This window comes from Cryptotermes secundus, unplaced genomic scaffold (assembly GCF_002891405.2).
Source record: "Cryptotermes secundus unplaced genomic scaffold, Csec_1.0 scaffold6188, whole genome shotgun sequence".
Classification (NCBI taxonomy): Eukaryota; Metazoa; Arthropoda; class Insecta; order Blattodea; family Kalotermitidae; genus Cryptotermes; species Cryptotermes secundus.
In genome coordinates, this window is record NW_019734014.1 from 9752 (window position 1) to 17495 (window position 7744).

The 7744-nt window shown below is 40.9% G+C and overlaps 2 long non-coding RNA genes across 6 annotated transcripts in view; one reads left to right on the top strand and one right to left on the bottom strand.

Annotated features, from left to right (window-relative positions):
- Window positions 1-1425, top strand: part of LOC117282627 — a 4466-nt gene extending 3041 nt beyond the window's left edge. For 4 of the 5 annotated variants that reach the window (XR_004513440.1, XR_004513443.1, XR_004513444.1 and 1 more), the window contains exon 2: window positions 473-1425. This is a non-coding gene — a long non-coding RNA (uncharacterized LOC117282627). Of the gene's footprint in view, window positions 1-121; window positions 233-472 lie in introns of those variants that run through there. The other variant, XR_004513442.1, reaches the window with a different exon arrangement.
- On the bottom strand, window positions 720-6770 carry LOC111868388. The gene is made up of 2 exons (XR_002843506.2): window positions 3787-6770; window positions 720-1754 (listed from the first exon to the last, which is right to left on the bottom strand). It is a non-coding gene; the product is annotated as an uncharacterized LOC111868388 (long non-coding RNA).
- Window positions 6771-7744: the final 974 nt, after the last annotated feature.

The following is a 7744-nucleotide window of genomic DNA, read 5'->3' on the forward strand; positions in this document are numbered from 1 at the left end:
TCTGTAAATTATCGGATTCTATATACTTTCTAGAAACAAGCAACGTTTATTTGGTTCGTTTATCATAAAAATTGTAGAAATCACAGCAATTTTAGTAAATGATTACAATTTTTATTGCTTTATAATCGAGGGCATTTAAATAAATCAGTCCCGCAGCCATTACCGGAATTTAAAGGGCCATCTCTTAAAGGTTAATCCAGAAAAGCCTTTCAAAGGGACATTTCATGACAAGGTACAATTTTGGTTTCCAGGATAGAAAGTTTTATTTTATTGTATGACTTGCAATAACAGTACATATACAAACAAAAATTTCAGCTTCTTGTTTTCGTGACATTGTCACTGTAGTCGCCATGGCATGCATCGAGTCAAGCAACTTGTTATAACTCTTTTTGAGCTTTAGATGTAGAAATAGTTCAGGCCTCATGCAAATAGGTAATGTACATATTTCTGATTGTACTGTATGTGATTGCAGATCCTCGACATATTTGGGACAGATGGCTGTAAACTGATGATTAATCCAGGACTGGCAAAGCTACAAAGCCTTCTGACTGCAAATCCACAGCTGGCCCCAGAAGCAGCGTCACCATCAGGTAGGAGGGCACATAAGAGGCCCCATTTTTCTGCGTTCACCACTATCAAGACGTGCAGTGGAAAAAGAAGACAGATGCCTGCTGCTCAAGAAGTTTAGACCATGCTGCTTGATCGTTTTGCTGCAGAAGTAATTGACGAGGCTTCCTTCATTTTCTAATGTATACTTGAGGAGCCAAACCTACAATTTGACAGTGATTTTGAATATACTTGGAAACCTGAAGAGATTTTGAATTATTTGGACCAAAGCATAAGTAATTTTTGGATTAGCGTGCCAACTTTAGATGACCTTCTGTTTCTGGATAATGAAATGTGACAAAATTCTCATGTGAAAAATTTACAGTTTCGGAATTCATAATAGAGAAATTTGTTAAATTATAATCTAAATTTATTTTTTATATAAATAGGACTACCCTATGATATTTCATAATTATAAACAGATATTTGTATGATAATAAAGTCAGTTTCATAAACAAATATTTATATGTTCTAAAGTCAGAAGTTTATAAATTGTTATTTGTATATTTATAGATTGTTTGTAAATAAATATCAGTAGAATAGTACTGAAAAAAAACTGTCTACTATTTTGGCCAGTCCCAATTACAACCCTTTTAACTGGAAAGGTAGTAACGAAAAAGAAACTGAAGAAACTTTCTAAGATACTTCTATTATGGTTTTCAGGCCTACACATTTACAGCTTGTTATAAAAATTTGGAAGAAGCTGCGGACATGGACTCCTTGGAGAGATGACCGAACCAAAAGAAAATGGACATGAGATCTGGTACATGGAATGTGAGAAGTATATATAAGACGAGGTCACTCAGGACAGTGGCAGAAGAAATATCAAAATATGAACATACTGTGCGGTATAAATACAGGGTGATTCTAAATTATTGTTGGGGTTTATCATCTGGCTTAGCCTGCATAATCTGCACTTTTTAGGCATGGAGGTGAAAGTAGTTATGAACAACTCTCCAAACAGTCATCTGTGTACACCTGATTGCAAGGAAGCTTGTCTAGTTGATTTTTGTGGACTATGAGAAAACACTTCCTGGATTCGATCAAGATCTTGCTCCTTTTCGATGCAGAACGCTACCAGTCTCTTGAAATTGCTCGAAGCAGTGTCAGATAGCGTTATCTGCAGGCGGAACTTTTCCATATGATTTCTGTAATGACATTGCATTTTGATTAATGGACATACTTTCATACTTTAAATGTATTATTTATCATATGATTTCTTTAATTGGGAATTATTTTTCCAAAAAAGTGTGCCGACTGGATATCAAAACACTTACATCTATTGGAAGACATCATGAAAAAAGAGAAGCCTCTATTTTCTGGTGTTAAAATAGGCATAATCTTGTATAGTTCTAATGGTATGTTCATCCTACTGGTTAATTGTAAGCATTTAATAAGTAGGAACAGCCAGATGCAGGCATTTGTCTGGCCTTTCCACTGCAGTCTGTGTGTGTGTGTCAAGTCCAGGAAAAAGAATAACAGATCCAGATGTAGCGTCCATCTTGGAGAAAGGACTTGAGTCAGGGTGGCAAGTGCAGTTGAGCAGGAGATAGGAGTGACAATAACAGGTTGGGTCTGACAGTTACAGTAAATAGGCGAGTGCATCCGAGTGCCAAAACCCACTGATCCAACTCCATATTATAGGTGAATACCCAAGGGGATACAGGGAAGTGCCAAAGTTCAGATAATTCAATCCAGCTGACGTTTCTTTAGATATCACTATGTCAATTGTGACTGGTCCCAAATTAGCACCCAGTCCTGTTCTCAAAGTAGTCTGTCTAGGAAGCCCTACATCAACACTGCTTCAACCTGTCACCGTGGGAAAAATATCTAATTCTCTATCTCCACAAATCAACAAAAGAAGTGGACAGCAGCAGAGGGCTGCAGTACCAGCAGGGCCAACTGAGACCAGTCAGTGAGCAGGTGCAGTGGGACCACCTTAGGGTGCCGACACTAGAACAGGTGCAGCAGTGTCTACATGAGGGAGGCAACGACAGTGTAGTTAGGTGAAGCTGAATATAAAATAATTGGAAATAAACTGATTAAATGTACACCACAGTGAATCAATAACGGAAAGCAGGAGCAAGACGAGATGGAAACTCACTCAGAAGAATTAGACACGCACTGTGATAGTGGTCTGAATTCGGACAGGATACAGAACAGGAAAGTAAGAACGTGAATATAGTGGCATACAGACCTGTTTGCTAGGCAACGACCATGAGCATACAACAGCCGTTGCTGGGTAATGGCTGTGTAAGCAACAGCTGTTGCTAGGGAATGACCGCAGTAGGTTCATAACATACAATAATGGAGTGACTGGAAAGCGGTGTTCTCTATACGTTTCGTGTGATAGCTATGTGATGCAGCGACAGAAGAACTGTTGGGACAGGTGTTTTCTGTGCGATCTGTGCCAAAGCAATATAAAGAGCTGCTGCAATTATGAGTGTCTCAAGACGGCAGAGGAGTAGGAAGTTGGTGAGAGAGTAGTTGGCCAGTAAGAATGTGAACATGGAAGGGGAGGGGAATCCTTATTTAAGGTTTCCCTGGGAAGCATTTAATTTGAACACTAAAGTGAGGAAACTCTTAAATGTAGGAAATTTAACAGTGAGATGGGTTCACCGAAATTGGACATTTCAGGAGGGAGAATCTGAAAGTAAGGAACACTGAATGGGGGTTGCACTGCAGTTGCCATTGAGTCACAGTGTTTCATAACAGTGGATGTTTGCTTTATGAGCGTTTTTATATGCTGAAGAGACCTTGGGAGACCTAGATGTATATTAGGTGTTATTAAAATTGATTGTAAATAAATACTGTATTTACCATCATCATTTATGGACATTCTTCACTCAAAATGTTGTATCTGAAAGTTGTGGTGCATAAAATATGCAAATACTGCTCTTCAGAATATAATTCCACATATTATATTGAGGCAATTACAAGTCGAATGCAGTGTGGCAATACAGTATGAATATTCATGCCTATGAATTCCCCTATGCTATTCCTTGATGAACACTAAGATAAAAATGCTCCTTGATAATATTTTTATCAATATGTACTTTTCATGGAAAACGTGATTTATGTTCCCTATACCAGGTCACAGTGTATTTCTAAAGTTAAATGCATTATCTGCAAAAATTGTGGCATACTTGCTTAAGGCAGACTTGTGAAATCACAACACACCTGTTGCTAGGGAGCGCAGCTCTGCAAACAACAGCATTTGCCATGCATTGGTTCAGTAGCGATCGCATGGTCACCCCAACAGACACGAACAAAACAGTGGAATATCTGTGGGAAGTGACGTTTTCTGTGCGGCGTGTAATGAAATGTTACAAGCAGAACCAGTTAGAGAACTGTTGTAGTTCAGTCATGAGCGATTCCTCTTAGAAACTGGTAGCTGAGGGCTGGGGATAGTTCAGGAATCCAGAGGAAGGCGAACATTGGCCACTGGAAGCTGCTGCCAAGAAACAGCAGTGAAGGCATAACTACAGACACTAGTGTGTGTAATAATGAACTGTAAAGTGTAGTCATGCACTGTATCAAAATGGGCAACAAATCCTGTCTATAGTCACACTGTATACATGTGACATCTGGTGTCAGGAGTGAGATTGGGCTGATTGAATTGAATTATGGGATTGAAGATTGCACGGTGTACTTACAGCATCATATCACAGAAATGGAACAAATGATGGCACTCCTGCTGACCAAAATAAGAACCAACCAAGAAATGCTGGCCAGAATGGAAGCCAAGATCAAAGCTAAGGCAGACACCAATTTGAGGGAAACAAAGGCTGAAATAAGAACCAATCAAGAAAGGCTGGAAGCCAAGACAGAGGCAAGTAACGAGAAGTTTGAGGTCATTCAAGGTATTTGGTCTCTTAGGCGGATGCCCACCATGCTAAGATAGAAAGTAACCTTGTGGAATGGATGGCCACAATGAAAGCCAGTCAAGAAAGGATGGAAACCTGATGAATATCAGACTATAGACAACAGAGGACTGTCTAGAATAGATTGAGGCGAATCAGGGAAAAGTAGAAGTGAAGATGGAATCATGTCTAGAAAAGTTGAAAGTGAAGACTACTGCGGCACTCGAGATTGGTATCGGGACCAGTGTCTCGCCAAAAGGCACTGCAGACAGCCAAAGAATCAGACCCAGGACAATGGTGGGTCTTGACAGAAGTTGGCCGCTGCCTGAGGACGGTTTAACTGCAGTGCCATTCGTGCACTGCACAAGGGATGTATTTTTAGGGGACCTGGCAAGACAACCAGCAGCAGCATCAGAGAATGAAGCAAGAGATGGGAGCTACATCTGGGAAGCATGAACACATTGTAAGAGGCCCTGGGACAAACTCTCGAGTTGGAAGTTGTGGAGTGAGCAGTCAAGATTTCCATCAGGTTGTGGAAAGTGAGTGACTGGACATTGTGGAGGGGTTGGCCCCCTTCAAAAAGAAAGAAGAGAAGTCAAGAGCATAGCCTTTGGAAAAGAAGAAATGGTGGTATGCAAGTAGGCTACTGGGAATGAGCTGCCTCAAGGAGGGAGCAGCAGAAGCAGTTGGGGAGTAATCATCATGTGAACTGAGCCACAGGGAAGGAAGGCAAGGCTGATCACAGACATCACAAGCACAGCCCCTGGAAAAGATGAGATGGCAATTTGCCTGTATGCTACTTGGGGACAAGCAGCCTTAAGGAGGGAGAAGCGTGGCATATTTGCTCAAGAGAAAATTATGAAGCCAGCAAAGACAGCCGTTGTTAGGGAATAGATCTGCAAACAATGGCTGTTGCTAGACATTGGTTCAATAGCAATCACATGGCCACCCAAACAGACACAAACACAACAATGGCATAACTGTGGGAAGCAGTGTTTCTACATGGTTCATCCTGATATGTTGTAACAGCTATTGCAGTTAGATAGAGAACTGCGGCAGTTCAGTCAATGTGAGCTATTGCTGTTAAAAACTGATAGCTGAGTCCAGGAACAGTTTCGGAACCCAGAGGAATGGGAACGTCTACCATTGGAAGCTGCTACCAAGCAGCTGCAGTGAAGACATGACTGTGGACACTAGTGTGTCTGTGTGTGTGCGTGTTTAATAGTGAACTGTAAAGTGTAGCAATGTGCTCTGTCAAAGTGTGCGTTAAATCCAGTCATCATTCCCAAACACACCCATAATCACACTCCATGCCCATGACAATATGTCAGTCAAAATTTTCTCAGGGGTAAAAATATGGCATTTAATCCCCCCATCCCAACCAAATGGTTAGAAGCAGGAGTGCATGAATTTTGGAGAGATATAAATTAGGTGAATAAATATGTCATGAGTATATGGACAAAATTATGTGGCTCAGGATAGGGTCCAAGAACAGGCTCGTGTGGGCACAGTGATGCATGGCCTGGTTCGTAAAAGGCAGGAAACTATTGATAAACTGAATGAAGGTCTTCAAGGACTGGTCCATGGAATTGCTAGATAGTCATACTTCTACATTGAATAGCCCTATGTAGTACACAGCTGCTGGGAAGTTAGCACACACAAACACAGACAGCTATCAGTCAGCAGTACAACCCATGTGAAGATATGTAGCACTGGCATTCCAAACCACTTTATTGCAGAGTAAGTTTTTGTAAACATCTTTAGAACATTTTTCAGCTCATAACCAAAATGACCATAACGGTAGGAGTTTAGGTTCTCATAGCAATGGTTATGAAGGGTTTTTCTTCTGAGATATAATGCTTTGGTGTTCAGTGAAAGTCAACCCACATTTGGAGGGACACTCCACCTCCATCTTCAGGGTTGAGGAATAAGCCAAGCAAGAAACCGGTGTGAAGCAGGTAGCAAGCAAACCCTTTGTGGTTACGCTGTGTAGTCCTTTGAAAGCCAACCAGCATTTCAGAGGAATATCCCTCTATAGGGGAGAAGAGTAAACCACGTAGGACACAGCATGAAGCAGACAGCAAGCAAAGCAACACATATCTCCAGAATGCTGGCTTACATTGGACTACATGATGTTATATTCCAGAAGGTAGAATTCTTCAAGATCACACCTGTTGCATGTCTAAAACTGCAGAGTAATAATACACCTTATACATAGGTTGTACTGAAAGACATGAGCAACAATTTTTTGTAAAGTAACATGCTTTATTACTGACAAAACCAAATACACCACCTCAATCTACACACCTTTATTTTTCCACATAATCACCACTTCTTTGTACACATTTCTCCCAGCGTTCTGGGAGTTTGAAAATACCCTTCTGTAAAATTCCGTTCCAGCCATCCAAAGGCACTGACACACTGCTTTCTGAATTCAGTGCGCTTATGGAAGTGTGTGCATGGGTGTAAGCAGTGTTCAAATATGGGTGAAATGTTTTAAAAATGGGAACACCAGCATCGAAAATGAGCCTTGGAGTGTTCGTCCTTGAACAGGCTCAACTGAACGCACACAAGGAAAGAGTGGATGAGATCATTCAAGATGACAGGCATGTGACTGTGGCACAGTCCAGTACAGGAGATGATTCAAAGCTTGGGCTATAGGAAAATTTGTGCTCATTGGGTCCTGAGGTTACTGACCAAAGACAACAAAGGTCACATTGGAAGCAATGGCAAAGTTCGGGTGGGAAGTTCTTCCACACCTCTCCGACTACCATCTTTTCGGATTTGTGAAGGATCAGCTGCGTGGACAACGTTTTGAGACAAGGGAGGCAATTCAGAAAGCAGTGCGTCAGTGTCTTTGGATGGCTGGAATGGAATTTTACAGAAGGGGAATTTTCAAACTCCCAGAACGCTGGGAGAAATGTGTACAAAGAAGTGGCGATTATGTGGAAAAATAAAGAAAGGTCTGTAGATTGAGGTGGTGTATTTGGTTTGTCAATAATAAAGCATGTTACTTTACAAAAAATTGTTGCTCATGACTTTCAGTATGACCCTCGTATTATGGTGGCACTGTAGAAGCAGAAGATTTTCTCAGAGATCTGTGGGTGGAGAGGACAAGAAAGATTGGACAACATGTCTCCAACATGTCTGGTACATAGCAAGACAAAAGTAAATGTTTCTAGTACACAAAAATGAATGGCATAAAGTTTTTCAAATTACGTAACATGCTAGAAGCTTTGATTTAACATGTGTTAAGACTGCTTTGGATACACAAA